Consider the following 18,162-nt stretch of genomic DNA (forward strand, 5'->3'; position numbering starts at 1 on the left):
CACTCACATCTTAACAAAGGTTGGGGCTTGATCAGAGCTCCAAATACCTGTTTGTTGTGTAAGTCTCCAAGGAGTGATCAATTCCTTGGACAGTTACACACCTTTTCTCAAGAAAAATGTTCCTTGAGATGAATTGCTTTCCTGGGTCACGTAGTTTGTTTGTTACTTAACGTTCCATCTCCATGGTCACCTCGGCCATGCATGGTAACTAGAATTTATCTTTACATCAGGTCATGAGATGGATACACAGGGGCCTGGGGAGGATCTATCCTCCTCAGTTTTCCTTACAGGCGGTGATTATGCCACGGTAGAGATGAAAGAGTCTCAAGGTATGCCCTGCACTTACAGAAACATTTATCATCCCTAAGAAAAGTGCCATGTACTATTTAAAGCAAAAACTGCCCTCCTTCATTTCAAGAAAGTAAAGAAACCAATGCAACAAAAATAAAATAAAAAAGAAACCAATGCAGCAAGTTATTTGCATGTGCACTTGTCCTTCCCTTGTTGTACCCTTCCTTTCCTCTTGCCTGTAGTATTAGTACATCTCATTACAATGAGTATTTCACTTCTTCCAGTTCTACAGGGAATCTTTTAAGGCACCATTACTTCTTCTCCCTGCCTGACTTCCAACTAGTTTTGACTCGTTTGTTTGCATGTGGTTATGTAGAACTGATGGTGCCCTATCCTATTAGTCATGCGGGACTCTGCAGGGTTCTGATCCTGTACGATTTCTGTTAACATCCAGTCAGTTGGGAACAAATCCAGAACTGAAAAAAAGTTTTAGAAAGAAATTTATTAAATCATCTGGTAGAGGCGACAGCTAAAGTAGATGACCCACTCACCTGGATCTCTATGAGTTAGTTATAGGTGCAGGACTCAAACAACAGGGCAAGGAAACAGTAGCTGATTGGCCTGCACGGAGTCAGTTTCGAGGTAATGAGGGGTTTATAATCAGCCAATAGATGGTGGTCACCTGTGGTGCAGGTTTGGCGAGTGACTCGTGTCTGTGTTTTCTGTAAGCAGATAGTGCTTCTGGAAAAGGTGGATTTGGGAGTCGGAGAGGCCTAGGCGAGTTGGGAGGGGTTGAAGCGCTTGCGGGTGTTGGCGGTTTATGCTTGTGGAGCATGCATTGTTGGGCTGTGGAAGCACCGCGTGAGTGATCGTGCATTTAGAGTGTGTGTGCGTGGTGGGAGTGGTGGAGCGCGGCGTGGTGGGGCATACTTACCTGGCAGGGGTGATTCCATGATCACGAAGGTGGTTTCCCCAGGGCGAGGCTTATCCATTGCACTCCGGATGGGCTGACCCCTGCAAATTCCCCAAATGTGGGAAACTCAACTGCATAATTTGTGGTAGTGGGGGACTGCGTTCCCGCTCTCCCCTGATATTCCCTGAGTTTTTTAAGACAATTAATGTTCTACGAGATTCTTTGTGATTTCTAAAGTGATTTTCAATATCCCTTTTGGGGGCCTTGTTTTTTGGACATAGAAGGAGCCCCCAGGCCAGGGGCTGTGTGCTGCTAGAGGTGGGGCAGGGTTTGTTTCCTTTAAGTAATGGAAGTCTATCCCAGCTAAGCCTATGTGCAACTACAACCTGGTAGTATTGTGTGATTTGGAAGGAAATCAGGTCGAGGGGCCTCTGAAAGGTGGTGGGCAATTGAGCCTTGCTGCCTTGTTCTGTAGCAGAAGTGACCTAAAAATATGTGCCTGTGTAGGAAATGTGGTGGGAAACGTTGCTTCTGCAACCCCTCATCAGGGGGTAGTGACTGTGCTGTGGGGGCAGACTCAGGTGGGGAAATTAGGTGCTCCAAATAGGCTATAAAACCCTGCATTACCTAATCAATGGGGAAACTGCGATTGGGGTCTACAAATAAAAAGCTCTGCTCTCCCTTCTGCAAGGTGTGCCCATACATGGGACATAACCTTACAAGGCAGTTAATAGAAAGCTTCTTTTTTAAAAAGCTCATTTTGAAGGCCAGAAAGGGTCACACAGCAGGTGTGAGCACCGTACTCTTTTCCCTAGGAAGAAAAACCATTATTGTCACACTTTTTTTTTTCATACAAAATGTTGTTTCCCAAAGGGAGCTGTAACATTCCCAGAAAATGTTACACTTGATCTTAGCCAAATGGCAGAAAAGCAATAAGCCACCAACCGCCCACTCCCTTTGCCCCTTTGCTATGGCACCCTTTTCCACTCCTGCCCACTACTAAACTTTTGATGAAACCTCGCCCGCCCTCAGCCACCTCCTGCACTCGACAAAACAGCTGCCAACCTGGCACTTTTACACAATCAGATAGTCACCTAAAAACACCCCAGAAAATGGACCTTTACCAGATCGTAGCCCTCTCTTTGGCCAGGAAGTGACTTTCCTGCCACCCAGAAGCCTTTGCCTCCTGGCTTGCTCAATATTTGCATAACACTCCTCCCTTCCTTGCTTTCCCTTTCCCGTCTTCAAGGGCCTCCAAAAGGTGCTGAAAAACCCACCTGGCAGGATGAGGAGTAAGGGAGCCCTGGTCGACTTGATGGGGAACGGGCATTTCATAGGCACCCTCAGTTACCAGCTTCCTTAAGTGCTCCCTTGCCTTGTCAGAGCCCTGAGCTCTGAAAAGGCACTTTCAGTGTGATGGAATGAATATTCCTGGGCAAGTAGGAGCAAGCTGTTCAGGTTCCCTTTTCCAAAAATCCATTTCACTTCTATTCGTCAGCTAACTGACCTAGCAGATTTTCAGCTGATAAGGACAGCTATTTACAGAATACATTTAGAAAGGACTAAGAACTTTCCAGTCAAATCTTACATAAAATCAATAATCAAGCTACCTGGAAAATCCACCAACTGAAGAATATGATCAATCTACTATTACAACTAGTCGATGGCAAATCACGAATTTCAAAAAGTCACCTAGTAAAGTATCTGAGGCAAGATTTGAACTCAGAAAGATGTCTTTCTGGCTTCAGGCCAAGTCCACTATCCATTTTGCCACTGAGCTGTCCACTCGGCCAAATGCTGGAGATTAAATGAGAGGTAAAAGACAGTGACTGCTCTCAAGGAGCATGCTGCTGGAGGGAAATATTTAGATAGCTAAATCCATCCATCCAACCACTGATCTATCTATCTATCTATCTATCTATCTATCTATCTATCTATCTATCTATCTACCTATCTATCCATATGTCTACCTAGAATTTGAGGCAACTATACCATCTCCATGGGGAGCAGAAAAAGCTTTATATAGACATACAATGAAGTATGCAAGACACAATAGTCAACGAATATAGTCATCTATTATTTGATAAACCCAAAGACTCCAGCTTCTGGGATAAGAGCTCACTCTGACAAAAACTGCTGGGGAAACTGGAAAAGAATATGACAGAAACTAGGCATAGATCAAAATTTCACACCATATACCAAAAGAAAGTCAAAATGGGTACATGATTTAGATATAAAGGCTGATACTGTAAGCAAACTGGGAGAGTAAGGAATAATTTACCTAGCAGATTTATACTTACTAGCTGTGTGACCCCGGGCAAGTCACTTAACTCCAATTGCCTAAAAACAAACAAACAAACAAACAAACACAGATTTATGGAGAACAGAAGAATTCATGACCAAACAGGAGATAGAGAACATTAGGAAATGCAAAATGGATAACTTTGATTACATCAAATTGAAAAGTTTTTGCACAAACAATGCCAATGCAACCAAGATTAGAAGGAAAGTAGAAAAATGGGAAAGAATTTTTACAATCAATCTCTATGATAAGGCCCTCATCTCTAAAATATAGAGAGAATTAAGTCAAATTTATAAGAATATATGTCATTCCCCAATTGATAAATGGTCAAAGGATATGAAGAGGCAGTTTTCAGATGAAGAAATTAAAGCCATCTATAGTCATATGAAAAAATGCTCTAAATCGCTATTGACTAGAGAAATTCAAATCAAAACAACTCTGAGGTACCACATCATTTTTGTCCAACATGACAAAACAGGACAATGATAAATGCTGGAGAACATGTGGGAAAATTGGAACACTAATGCATTGTTGGTGGAGTTGTGAAATGATACAACAATTCTGGAGAGCAATTTGAAACTGTACCCAAAGGGCTATAAAAATGTGCATACCTTTTGACCCAGCAACAGCACTTCTAGGGCTGTATCCCAAAGAGATCCTACAAATGGGAAAAGGATCCATTTATGTACAAAAAATAGTTACATCAATGCTTTTTGTGGTGGCAAAGAATTGGAAATTAAGAGGATGCCCATCAATTGGGGAATGGCTGAACAAGTTGTGGTGTATGAATGTAATGGAATACTGTTGTGGTGTAAGAAATGATGAGCAGGCAGACTTCAGAAAAACCCAGAAAGACTTGTATGGTCTGATGCTGAGTGAAGTGAGCAGAACCAGGAGAACTTTGTACACAGTAACAGCTAAATTGTGTGATGACTAACATTGATAGACTTAGACCCTCTCAGCAATGGAAGGATCTAAGATATCTCCACAGGCCTCATCTTGGGAAATGCTATCCACATTCAAAGAAAGAACTATGAAGTTTGAATACAGATCAAAGCATACTATTTGCTATTTTTTTCTTGTGTTTTGTTTTGTTTTGTTTCCTCTTTCAGGTGGCTCTTCCTATTGGTTCTAATTCTTCCTTACAACATGACTAATGTGAAAATATGTTTAATAGGAATGTATATGCATAGCTTATATCAGATTGCCCACCGTCTTGGAGATGGAAGGGGAGAAAAATTTAAAACTCAAAAGCTTATGGAAGTCATGGTTGATAAATCAAAATAAATTAATTTTTTAAAAAAGACAGACTGAGTCTTGAAGGACACCAGGGACTTTAAGAAGTAGAGGAGTAAATGTATTTCAAGCATTGGCATCCTGTGAAAAGGCAAGGTAGGGGTGTGTGGGGGGGTGTGGAGGGGTGTGTATGTGAGATTCAGAGTTCAAGAAGCAGCAAGTAGGCTAGTTTGGAAGGTAGAGCTCATGAAAGAGAGTAATGTGAAATGAGCCCAAAAAGGTATATGGGCATACAACAAGCAAACAACCATACAAGAAAAGTCCATATGTACCCATATAAATTGGAGATAATCAGTCCAGGGAAGGCACTAGCCTTAAGTGGTATTGGGAAAGGCTTCTGGAAGGTGGGCTTTTAGCTGAGATTTGAAGGAAGCCATGGAAACCAGGTAGTGCAAAAGAAGGAGAGAAGTTGAGACATTGAAGTCAGCTGATCTTGGGCTAGCTAAAATATTCAGAGGAGGTTCAGGGTTAAGAAGACTTGAAAGGTAATGTTGAGGTTTCATGGTTTTTTCTGGGGGTTGTCACCTCAAAGAATTCAGTCAGACCACATCTAATCCAAATAAAGGCAATTATTAAGAGTGATGCCTCTAATGGCCTGAATTCCAAGAGGAATCAGCAATTTATTAAGACAAGACAAGCAAATACATTGTGTAAATATGCTGATTACACAACAGAAATTATGAATATTAAAAAGACAGGAGTGGTTTGTCAAGGGATTAGGTAATGGGGAAGGGTTCCAGCCTCCATGAAACTATGCATGCGATTTCCCATAATGCATACAGAAAACCCATTTGGAGGGGACCTGTGTGTATGATAATGATATTATAATAAGCCTCTCTACATCATAAGCTCACCTAAAGGATAGCTTTTGCTATTACTGGGCAGGTGCCTACTTAGCAAAGTCCCTTATAATGTTTTAGGGTCCACATCTTGTTTGGGCATCCTTATGGTGCTGCTTTCTGATTGATTGTTGTGGTCCTGTCTGAGACTAGATGGATGTAACTGTGGTTGAGTGCATAGACACACCTGCTGTATTGTGGGAAATATGAGGAATGGGTCTGGGGGTGGTGGGTAGCTAGAGGCAGTGGCCAGTATCCCATCACATGGATGTGCCTGATGTTTCTGTGGGAAATATGAGTTCGTGTTCACACCTGCTGTTTTAGTGAGCAGTAAGGCATATATGAGGAAGTTAGGATATTGAGTGGGAGAGAAAAGAGGGGGCAGTGGCTATATTGAGTGGTTAAAGTTAGATTGTGTGGTCAAATCAAGGCATGTCTATTGTTCAGTGAAGCCCATAAGGAAGTTAGAGTATTGGGGTTGGGGCAACTTTATTAGGATTCCATCAGTAGGAAGGGGCTTTAAAAGCCAAAGAGAATTTTATATTTGATCCTGGTGGTAATGGATGCCACCTAGGTTATGAGGTGCCTGGGTGATTGAGAAAATGGTGGCACACTAGACAGGAATAGGGAAATTAAGAGAGTCTGGGGGGACATGGGAAAGCAAACATAATGAGCTCAGTTTGAAACATGTTGAGTTTAAAATGTCTACAGGACATCCAGGTTGAGATCTCCAATAGGCAATGGAAGATGGGGGATTGGAGGCCCAGAGAGAGGTTTTACTAATACTTAAGTCTTTTTTTTTCCCCAAATACATTCTTGGGTATTGAAAACATCCTTGATTCTTTATTGGCTGAAAGGTTCAGGTATCATCATAGCTCCTTGGTCTCCAGAGTACAAAATAGCCAACACTAATTCCAGGTGACCACTGAAAATTGACTGGGAGATCATGATAGATAACTCAGCGGAGCTTTGCTCAGCTGAATCATCTCAGGGTATGAATCATCTCAGGGTATCCTCAATGCTTAATATCCCCATTATAGGATAACAAATAAGAAAACCTAAACTTTCTATTATGCGGAAATTTACTCCCTGTTCCTGGAAATACCATAACGCCAGGTCATTGCACGCCATGGATTGAGCAAGCTCCCATTCTATCTCCCTGTTCCAAAAATCCTTTTACTATTTTGTCCTTGAATAGAGGGTGTATCAGACACTAAATTTTAGTGAGTAGTTTTGTTTTCACTTATTCAAATAATGTTTAAAATCAACAAATTTACAAATATTTTGATCATCTGATGTTCTTTGCTGGGTTTAAGAATTTACAGTGTACTATAAATAATGAACATCCAAATATAAAATAAAAAATATTCAAAAGATACATACATACCAAAAATAAAAGAAGGTATATAAGGAGATATATAATAAAACATTACATGGAAATGAACAAAAACCCCAATTGCTTCTTTATATCTAATTCTCCAAAATTTCATTCTTTCTGCTGCCTTCCTCTGGTTAGGTGCTCTCTGTACATTACCCTGCTCCATCTGATGGAGTTCTGCATTATCAGTCCTTATTGTCCTGCTGCTATAGCTAAGTAAATCCCTATTTGTTAACTATAGAATGACTTACAGCCATGTCATTTCATTACTGCTCCAAGGATAAACTACCAGAGGACTGGCCTAAGGCAAGCTCAGCCTAAGCTAGAACTGGACTAGAAAACTTCTGAGATCAGACATTATAGAATTCATTACAACAATCAAGTTTAATCACTTTATTGTGCACAGGTTGTCAAAATAAAAATGTTTATCTCATAGAATACAATATGTAAGGCAACCCTACCTTAATCTGGGATATATGTAAATAGGGAAAAATCAGTAGTGATTTTGTAGTGTGTGGACCATCTCAGTATTATCAAACCCACTGTTTTCAGTGTCACTCACATTGCCTCGTGTGACACCAACCCACCAAAAAGCAAATGCACTCAGTAAACCCAAGCAAGTCCACAGGTAGGTGGTTGATGTGGTCAGAAGAAGAAATTAAAGCCATCTATAGTCATATGAAAAAATGCTCTAAATCAATATTGATTAGAAAAATGCAAATCAAAACAACACTGAGGTACCACATCACACCTATCAGATTGGCCAACATGGCAAAACAGGAAAATGATAAATGTTGGAGAAGATGTGGGAAAATTGGAACACTAATGCATTGTGGCTGGAGTTGTGAAATGATCCAACCATTTTGGAGAGCAATTTGGAACCACGCCCAAAGGGCTTTAAAAATATACATACTCTTTGACCCAGAAACAGCACTTCTAGGTCTGTATCCCAAAGAGATCCTACAAATGGGAAAAAGACCTATATGTACAAAAATATTTATAGCAGCTCTTTTTGTGGTGGCAAAGAATTGGAAATTGAGAGGATGCCCATCAATTGAGGAATGACTGAACAAGTTGTGGTATATGAATGTAAGGAAATACTATTGTGCCATAAGAAATGATAAACAGGCTGACTTCAGAAAAACCTGGAAAGACTTGTATGCTCTGATGCTGAGAGAAGTGAGCAGAACTAAGAGAATATTGTACACAATAACAGCCACATTGTCCAATGACTAATATTGATAAACTTAACCCTTCCCAGCACTACGAGGATCTAAGACATCTCCAAAGGCCTAGTGATGGAAAATGAAAGAAATTCATTTCACAAAGTAAGAACAATGAAGTCTGAATGCAGATTGAAGCATACTATTTGCTATTTTTTTTCTTCTATTGTGCTGTGGTTCCTCCTATTGGGTCTAATTCTTCCTTACAACATGACTAATGTGAAAATATGTTTAATAGGAATGTATATGTATAGCCTGTATCAGATTGAATGCCCATCTTGGAGAGGGAGATGGGAGGAGGAAGGGGAAGAAAAATCTAAAACTCAAAAGCTTGCAGAAGTGATTGTTGATAAATCAAAATAAATTAATAAAAAACCCCACACAATAGCAGTCCAGTTTCACATAAAATTCTCTTTTTCTTCTTCTTTCTATATTGGAATGTTTGTAATTGTCAGGATTATAATAAAAAAATTAAAACCTTTGAATGTACAGGTTCACTGCTGGGCTCCATGGTGCTCAATCCTCTTATTATCTCTGGCCACCAGGAGCTCCTAGTACCAGTGCTGCTGCTGGCCACCATGACCAGAATGCATCACAATATGTACTCAAGTCTGGATGTTCTGGCTCTCTCAGAGGCAGTGAATCTGTGTTTGAATGGAACTCTTGCTTGGATGACTGTGGTTGTCAGTCCTGGGGTTGGAAATCATCAAGTTAAGTCGTGGTACCTGAAATGATCTCATTAATACTAGTGTAAGGGCCGAACTTATACTTCCTTGTGTCTATGAGTTATGGCATTCCTTCTTAAGTGATGATGATACTGCCACAGTAGGGGAGAAGTGTGTCATTTGATGCCCTGCTGAAACATTTATCACCCAGTGCCAAAGCTTAATCAATCATTTATAGAAACATAAACTTGCACAATGCAGAAACTCACCATTGAGCCAGACATGTCCTCCCTTAGTGTTAAAAAGTTAAGAAGCCAAGGTAACTATAGTCTTCGTGATGACCTGGCTTATCAATCTCTTGTTGCCTGGGTACTAGTGAGCCACTAATTTCAATGAGTTTTCCACTCCCCCTGTTGGAAATGGAATCCATCAAACCATGATGACAGCTTCTCCTTGCCTGATGAACAGCAGGTAGTTTCATGAAGATATGTTCAAATATGAGATATAATTTTTGTTTCATTAACAAAAACCTTCTTACTGCTGCTCCATTAAAATAATTAGTAAACTGACCAAGCTGTGGATCATGTCTAATGCTGTTCTTTATTGTCTCCCAAAACAAATCTATGGAAGAAATGATCCATCTCCGAGTACTTAGAGAATCTCACTCCATGATGAACCATCTGACTGATGTCAGAGGTCACAGTCAATGACAATAAATTAATCCTTCCCACATCATAGGGTAAATACAGTTAACGGTTAGCTCCCTGGGGTGCATGCCTTTTTTGGGATAAATAATAGCTCCATCCAGGACACAGAGGACCCTCAGTGATCACACCATTGCTTAAATGAAATGAAATGCTTGGTAGAGTTGAATGTCATCACAATTTGACCAGTGGGCTTAACTGAGTGTTTAGTCAAATATGATTGCACTTTCCTTTTATTCATGTTATCACTGGCTGAATTTCCCATGGGTAGTCCCAAATAGACAGAGGCATTTTCTTCTGTTATACCAGAAAAAGATTTGTCTCAGATACAAAATTGCATGCAATTGTTCCTTATTTTTAGAGAATATATTTGGAAGGACTGCTGCAGGTGATGTTAATGTATCTAAGTCTGTGGCTCTGCTGAGGACATTGTACCAGGAAACAGCTCTTCCAAAATAGATGGGGATGAGTGGAACATGATGAAGGTACAGCCAAGATGGTGGAGTAAAGTAAGCATTAATTTGCTGAGTTTTCCCAATATTCCCCTCTAAAAAACTTGAGGAGTCAAGCTGAGGTGGTACCAGCAGCAGCACTGGTACTAGGAGCTCCTGGTAGCCAGAGATAATAAGAGGATTGAGCACCTGGTCAGAAAGAGAGTACAGGGGACCGCTGTGCAAAGCACTGGTCATAGGACCAGGCACCATTTGTCAACTCCATCGTCCATTACTTAGTCCCAGCTCCAGTCCTTGGCCAGAGAGGAGCTCTTGAAGTTGCAAGAGATCAGGGGCCCTACCTGGGTATGAGTTGTAGTTCAAGGGAGGACAGGAGTTATGCTCTTGAGGGAGCAGGGTCCCTACCTGGGTAAGGACCAGAGGGAAGTGTAGAGGGCCAGCTTTGGGGAGTTGGAGGGCTTAGGCCAGCCTGGGTCTTACCCGTAGCTTGTACAAAGCCTGACAGTTGTGAAACTCAGGTTGTCAGCTCACCACCCCCCTGTTCCATCTCTTGAGAACAGCATGCAGGAAGGGAGGAAACAGATATGGTACAGGACAGAATGCAGGAAAGAATGTAACAGACAAGGTACAAGGAAGTAAGGAAATCACTTAATTAGATTTGTACTTTTCATGAAAAATAATGTTACTATTGCTTGATCCAGTACTGTATAAGCCTGAGCCCTCAGATCAATAAACGGAGTTTGTTCTTCACATCTTCTACCTGGCCCGTGATTCTTTCTCTCTTCACACTCTGCCAGCATCAGACCACGGCCAGGGACACAGGCACTCCCGGCATTTGATGCCTAGAGAGGGACCTGAAAGGAAGGCTTCCCCCGGCAGAGTGGCCCTGGACAGGGTGGGCTGTTTAGCCAACAGCCCTAGAAAAGGCGCTCCAGTCGTCAAGAGAAGATGGCTAACAAGGTAGGGAGATAATTTTCATATATAGTTTTTTATTTTCACCAGGTTAAGTGGGGATTAAAAAGAAATGAGACTGCTGCTTTTTGGGGTCTCTTAAAGTGACAGTAAACTTAAGAACGAGACTGCCACTTTTCCGTCTCCAATTTAAAGTGAAAGCAAACCTCACCGGTTAAGTAGTGTCCTATAAGACAGTTAGCTAATATGGGGCAGAGCTGGTGGGCAGAACAGAGAGACAGACAATATTATTTAAAAGTGTTCAAATACAGGGGACACAACTAGAATTTCAGCATGCAAATAAGAACATTGTCTTTCTTTAAACTGTCAACTGCATCTTTGTCATTTCTATTGAGAACAAACCAAGTGCCATGCTGCTACTGAAATCTCTGCATAAGATACCTGTACTGTCCAACCATTGCATTGCAAGTCATAGCTGAAATCAATCCAGTGTATCACCAAGATTCAATCTGCTGACTATTTTGCTCTCCTATTCCAAGACTGTACTAATACCAACTTTGATTACACTAGGAAATGGCAGTGCTCAGTCTTCGTGGTGTTGCAATTTTCACATTTTTGTTATTTTATTGATTATTGTTTAAAATAATAGTACTGTATGAGAACTTAACGACTATATCTTGGAATTATTTTGTGTAGAAAATATACTTAGAAAAGTGGTTACCATGCTGCTGTCCTGTTCTTGTTAAAAAGTCCCATGTGTACAAGTAGAGTTTCCTCATGTACAAGAGTCCTTTTTTCAGGTGAATATTAATTATTCTTCACATAACATTGAAATACAGCCTAATTCTGGTAATTTTTAGTTGTTTAAGTAGAATCTACCAGTAGTTCTGGAAAGCCTTTTTTGGTTTCCTTGGTACAATTTTATGTAACATATATAAAAACTAAAGTGAGATTCATAAATATTCAGGACATTGGCAGCTGATCACATTTACAAAGTCAGTGTGTAAGTGAAGTTATTACTCCCTCCATAATGCCTTATGGACAAGCAGGAGCTGTGATGTGAAGCTACTTTGTATTTCCCGTTTTATATATGTCTCCCTATTTGATTTTATTCTAGTTATAGTACATTCTGAAAAAAGTTGGCCTTAGGTGTATGTCGTTGTGGCATGCAAAGAGTTATGATGACTTTACATTAAATGTTAGAATTTGTAGTCATCATGATATTAGAAATTTTTGTGGTTTTCAAGAGTCTCAAAGAAAATTGTATATTAACATTTTTTGTCAGCCATCACATTTCCAAACAGTATTTAAAAAAAAAACAAAGGTAAATGTGATGTGGCAGATGAGCAGACTAACCAAAATCAGTGGTTAAGGGGATTTCATTTTAGAGCCTTTTTAATAATCAAAGAAAATAGGACATTTGCCATATATATATAAAAGTTTTATTGGAGTTAGAGCTAAAATAGCATACTTAATTTTATACCTTTGTAGATACATGTCCTTTGCAACCTTCCATTCATTTCAGATCAGTTTGTAAATCAAGAGTTCTATCTTACGGTAATTCTACAAAAATAAAGATTGTATCATTTTATCTACAACCACCATTTAGGTAACTTAAAAATTACACTGGTATTCAAAAAAGAGGAAAATTACTTAAGAAGCTAAGTTATATCAATAATTAGAAAACAAATCAACTTGTTTTCTTAATCAGGTGGGGAGGAAACTTCAAGGGTAGGAATAAATAAACTCTCTGCTTTAGAACTTTGACACAAGCAGTTTGTATGTTAAATACAGTCTAATGCACTGTTTGTATACTAAAATTTCCAGTAAGATACAGCTTGTGAATTTTCTGAATCAGCTCCTTAGTACTAGTTATAATATAGCTAAAATCTTAATATAGTTTACAGTATATAAAGGCTATAATTTCATAAGTTCTTTTTAACATATCTTTGATAGAACTTTTTGATTTAAGAAGAAGTTATTCATTCCTACTTTGTTAGAATATTAATACAATATTTTTAAGCTTTCATGTGTCCTGGTGGTTCATTGGGAGGATTTGGAAGCAAATTAAACAAGTGAAGTGGGAAAGGGGACATCTACTTGTCTTTGAATATTTAGAAATAGATTTTTACCCTTGCCCAACAAAACCCTCTTGAATTCAGTAGATAACTAAAGAAATTCTTTTGCTTTGCTGCAGAGTTCTACTGCCTAACTCCCCTCTTGTATTAGAAAATCCAGCATAAATTTGTCATAGCCTGGTCAGTAGTTAAAATAACATTTAAGAGTTGAAAATAATTTTTATTAATTAAACCATTAGGGAATCTTTTTTTAACTACAGATAGGAAACTTAGTTATTTCTGTGTTTTCTGCCAAGAAGCATAGCCTTAAACACATTTCTATACATAAACTGATTTCTTAGCTACTTAAATTTATGCTGTTCTAAACATTACTTAATCATATTTAGTTGTTTATTTTTCTACTGAACAATTACACAATGTTAGGGAGAGTCTTATTCTAAAATTCCTTTATTTCATATCAACGTGGGATTCATGTTTTTTAAGTGTAATTACAATGTATGTGTCAGAGTATGTGCAAAAAAAAAGTGGGGGAAAGATGAATATCATATGAAGACAAGCAGATACTTTGGATTACTTACATATTTTAAGAAGGACATAAGCAATGTCATTTCTTGTTTTGCTTTAGTGTTCTTGGCAATCCAAGACACCTCAAGACTGACAATGGTCCCGCCTATACTAGCAGGAATTTTGCACAATTTTGTCTCACCTATAATATCACTCACTCTACTGGCATCCCGTACAATCTTACTGGACAAGCCGTTGTTAAAAGGTGCAACAAGGATATTAAAATCCTCCTTGATAAACAGAAAAAAGAGGGAATAGAAAATAGGGTAAGAAGGAGATTAGATCAGGTAATATATACCATAAATTTTTTGACACTAGATGATCAGGGATGTACTCCTACACAAAAACATTTTGTAGGACAAAAGAACAAGCTGATAGATGAGCAACCAGATGTCACAGTAATGTGGAAGGATCCAAAGACAGGTAATTGGGATGGTCCAGTAAAATTACTAACCTGGGGTCGAGGTTATGCTTGTGTTTTTCCAGAACATGCAGGAGAACTGGTCTGGGTCCCCAAGAGGAACATTAGCTCCTGTCAGCATACAGACCAGAGGAATAGAGACCCTAAGCATCAAAGGAAAAGCTGGTCGGAGAGACAAACGGAGGAGGAAGGCAAGACCGAGAAGATGAAGAGCCAATAATAAGATCCTGACTGCCCTTTTTGCAATGCTGACTGTTGCAGATGGCTCCGGGACAGAGTCATAATTACATTGGATTTATGTCTTACCCCACTTGGGTTAAACCTGTAACTTGACCACTATACTTTTGTCTGTGTAACTCCCTATTTGCTTTCTAATACTACCAATGTAACTCCTGATCAAATATTGAATAAGCTTCAGGGCACTTGGCATTCCAAAAACATAACATGGATGGTATTGATCCTCAAGATATTGTTTATAAACTGTTGTACTATATCAAGCAACTTAACACTTTCCAATCATTTCAAGTTTGCTGTTGCATTTCATACGCGGTAGTATTCTTGTTACTCCTGAGTTTTCTCCTGATGTGTATCCCACATTCTCAAGCTAGAACAGAAGAAAGGGGGAGATGTAGAGATCCATCTTTGGGGAGTTAGAGGGCTTAGGCCAGCCCGGTAGCTTGTACTAAGCCTGACAGCTGTGAAACTCAGGATGTCGGGTCACCACCCCCCTGTTCCATCTCTTGAGAACAGGATGCAGGAAGGGAGGAAACAGATATGGTACAGGACAGAATGCAGGAAAGAATGTAACAGACAAGGTACAAGGAAGTAAGGAAATCACTTAATTAGATTTGTACTTTTCATGAAAAATAATGTTACTATTGCTTGATCCAGTACTGTATAAGCCTGAGCTCTCAGATCAATAAACGAAGTTGTTCTTCGCATCTTCTACCTGGCCCGTGATTCTTTCCCTCTTCACACTCTGCTGACATCAGACCATGGCTGGGGACGTAGGCACTCCCGGCAGGAAAGACCAGGAGGGCAGTGACTACATCTCTCCTCAGATCATATCACCTTAGAAGCACCTATAACTTACAGGCCCTTATATGTAGCTGTGAAAACAGCAGGAAGTTCAGGACAGTCACTCCACCCACCACTCCTACCAAGAGGTAAGCAGAGCCCAATTCTAATATAAATTCCAAAGTCCATCCAGGAGACAGAGGACCCTCAGTGACCACTCCATTGTTTAAATGAAATGCTTGGTAGAAGTGAATGTGCCATCATAATTTGACCAGTGGGCTTAACTGACTGCTCGGTCAAATATGATTGTGCTTTCCTGTTGTTTATATCATTACTGGCATTCCAAAAAATTGCAACAAACAACAAATTCCAACAAACAAACCTGACCACAAAAAGCTGATTACTCAGGAGACAAGGTAACACAGTGGTTTGAAAACATCTACTGTACAAGCAAAGCCTCCAAGAAAAAAGTGAAGATTGGACACAAGCCTGAGAAGAATTCCTAGAAGAGATAAAGAAAGAGATAAAAAAGAAAAGAAAAAAAGAAAAATCAGAATGCTAGAAGAAAAAATGGGGAGGGGAATGAATAAAATTATGCCAAGAGAAATAACAATTTGGTAAAAGAAGCACAAAAAATCCTAAAGAAACTCCTAAAACTCCTTAAAAATTAAAAAAAATCATAAAACTTCTTAAAAAATTAGAATTGGCCAAATAGCAAAAAAGGTAAAAGCCTTACTGAGGAAAATAATTCCTCAAAAATTACAGTTGGGGAAGTGAAAGCTAATTACTCCAAGAGACATCAAAAAACAATAAAACATAGCCAAAAGACCAGAGGGAAAAAAAGAAATGTGAAATATAGCCAATCCTCAACTTTCATGGGGACAATGTTCCTAGAAAAAAGCACAAAAGTAACAAACATGAATGTTGATACACTGAACTTGTAGGAAACAGGGGATTCGGTTCTGTAACCACCAAAAACTGTAATCTTTCACTATGGATGGCTGAAAATACACTTTTCATCATGCAATTCTTTATAACAAAACATTAATTCTGATAACATGCACTTTTTCTAACACAGTGACTATTAAATAACCCATGAAATGCAGTACACAAAATAAAATTTTTAACATGCAAAAACTTTTTTTCTTAATAGTAATTCTCTAGAATTCTGTGACTGTTTGTGCTAACATCTCAATAAAAAAAATTGATTCGAGCCAATATTACCTTTTCATAACACATGAAATCTACAGTACGGTAAATACCATACGGCAAATAAAATTCCTAAAATTAAAATATTTTTAACCTGAATTATATCTTCCACTGGGTCAGATGGCATGTGAGGGCATTTTACTATGTACTATACTGCTGTAAATCTCTCTACTGTGGCTGCCCCCTGAAAACCAAGAGAGAGGTTACTGGGACTTTAGTTTTTGCTGTCAGAAGATGCTGAAATTGGTGGGATCTTGACATCACCTCTGACAGTCTGTACTTCAGGTCTGATAGAGGCATTGGAGATCATGAAGGACACTCCAGCTTAAAATAATATCAGTGAATTTGGGGAAATAGGCAAAGAAGGAGTCTTACCAAATTCCTTCTATGACACAAATATGGTGCTAATACCTAAACCAGGAAGAGCCAAAACAGAGAAAGAAAATTATAGACCAATTTACCTAATGAATATTGATGCAAAAAATTTAAATAAAATATTAGCAAGGAGATTACAGCCATATATCCCCAGGATAATACACTATCACCAGGTGAGATTTATACCAGGAATGCAGGGCTGGTTTGATACTAGGAAAACTATCAGAATAAGCGACCATATCAATAACAAACCAACAGAAATCATATGATTATCTCAATAGATGCTGAAAAAAAATACTTTTTTACAAAATCCAGTACCCATTCCTACTAAAAACACAAGTGAGCATAGGAATAAATGGAGCTTTCCTTAAAATGGCAAGTAGTATCTTATCTAAAATCACCAGGCAGCATTATCTGTAATGGGGATAAGCTAGAAGCTTTCCTGATGAAATCAGGAGTGAAATAAAGATGTCTGTTATCACCACTATTATTCAATATTATACCACAAATGTTAGCTTTAGCAATAAGAGGAGAAAGAGAAATAGAAGGAATTAGAACAGGCAACGAGAACACAAAACTGTCACTCTTTGCAGATGGTGTGAGGGTATACTTAGAGAATCAACTAAAAAACTACTTAAAATAATTAACAACTTTGGCAAAGTTGCAGGATATAAAATAAACCCACATAATCATCAACATTTCTACAAATTACCAACAATCAATTTAAAATAACTACAGACAATACTTGTGAGTCTAACTGCCAAGACAAACCCAGGAACTATATGAACACAATCACAAAACATTTTTCACAGAAATAAAGGTAGATGTAAACAACTGGAAAAATACCAGGGGCATCTTGGTGGCACAGTGGATCAAGCACCAGCTCTGGAGTCAGGAGGACTTGAGTTCAAATTCCCTCAGACACATGATACTCACTAGCTGTGTGACCCTGGGCAAGTCACTTAATCTTGATTGCCTCACAAAGAAAAGAATTAAAAAAGAAAAATATCAGTTGCTCATGGGTAGGCCAGACCAATATAATAAACATGAAAATTTCACCTAAAATAATCTATTTATATAGTGCCATACCAAACTACCAAAAAATTATTTTTTAGAGCTAGAAAAAGAATAACAGATTTCATCTGGAAGAACAAAATATTAAGGGATTTAATGAAAAAAATGCAAAGGAAGGTAGCCTAGCCATACCAGATCTCAAACTATATTATAAAGTGGTAATCACCAAAACAATCTGGTACTGGCTAAGAAATAAAGTGGTGGATTATTGGAATAGATTAGGTACACAAGACACAGTAGTCAATGACTACAGTCATCTACTGTTTGATAAACCCAAAGATTCTAACTTCTGAGATAAGAATTTACTATTTGACAAAAATTGCTGGGAAAACTGGAAAACAGCATGGCAGAAATTAGGTATAGAGTAACATCTCATTCCTTATATCAAGATAAGGTCAAAATGAGTACGTGATTTAGACATAAAGGGTGATACCATCAGCAAATTAGGA

The 18,162-nt window shown here is 38.8% G+C and overlaps 1 long non-coding RNA gene and 1 other non-coding gene across 2 annotated transcripts in view; one reads left to right on the forward strand and one right to left on the reverse strand.

Annotated features, from left to right (window-relative positions):
* Positions 1-1,217: 1,217 nt before the first annotated feature.
* LOC144454652 (U1 spliceosomal RNA) lies at positions 1,218-1,381 on the forward strand. Its single transcript, XR_013483162.1, has one exon. It is a non-coding gene; the product is annotated as a U1 spliceosomal RNA (small nuclear RNA).
* A 1,644-nt stretch (positions 1,382-3,025) lies between these two features.
* LOC110208236 (uncharacterized) overlaps positions 3,026-18,162 on the reverse strand; it is a 32,977-nt gene continuing 17,840 nt past the window's right edge. Inside the window, exon 4 of the long non-coding RNA XR_013482978.1 lies at positions 3,026-3,544. This is a non-coding gene — a long non-coding RNA (uncharacterized LOC110208236). The remainder of the gene's footprint in view (positions 3,545-18,162) is intronic.

The sequence above is a fragment of the Phascolarctos cinereus genome, unplaced genomic scaffold, assembly GCF_003287225.1.
Source record: "Phascolarctos cinereus isolate Bilbo 61053 unplaced genomic scaffold, phaCin_HiC Scaffold_726;HRSCAF=1367, whole genome shotgun sequence".
Taxonomy (NCBI): domain Eukaryota; kingdom Metazoa; phylum Chordata; class Mammalia; order Diprotodontia; family Phascolarctidae; genus Phascolarctos; species Phascolarctos cinereus.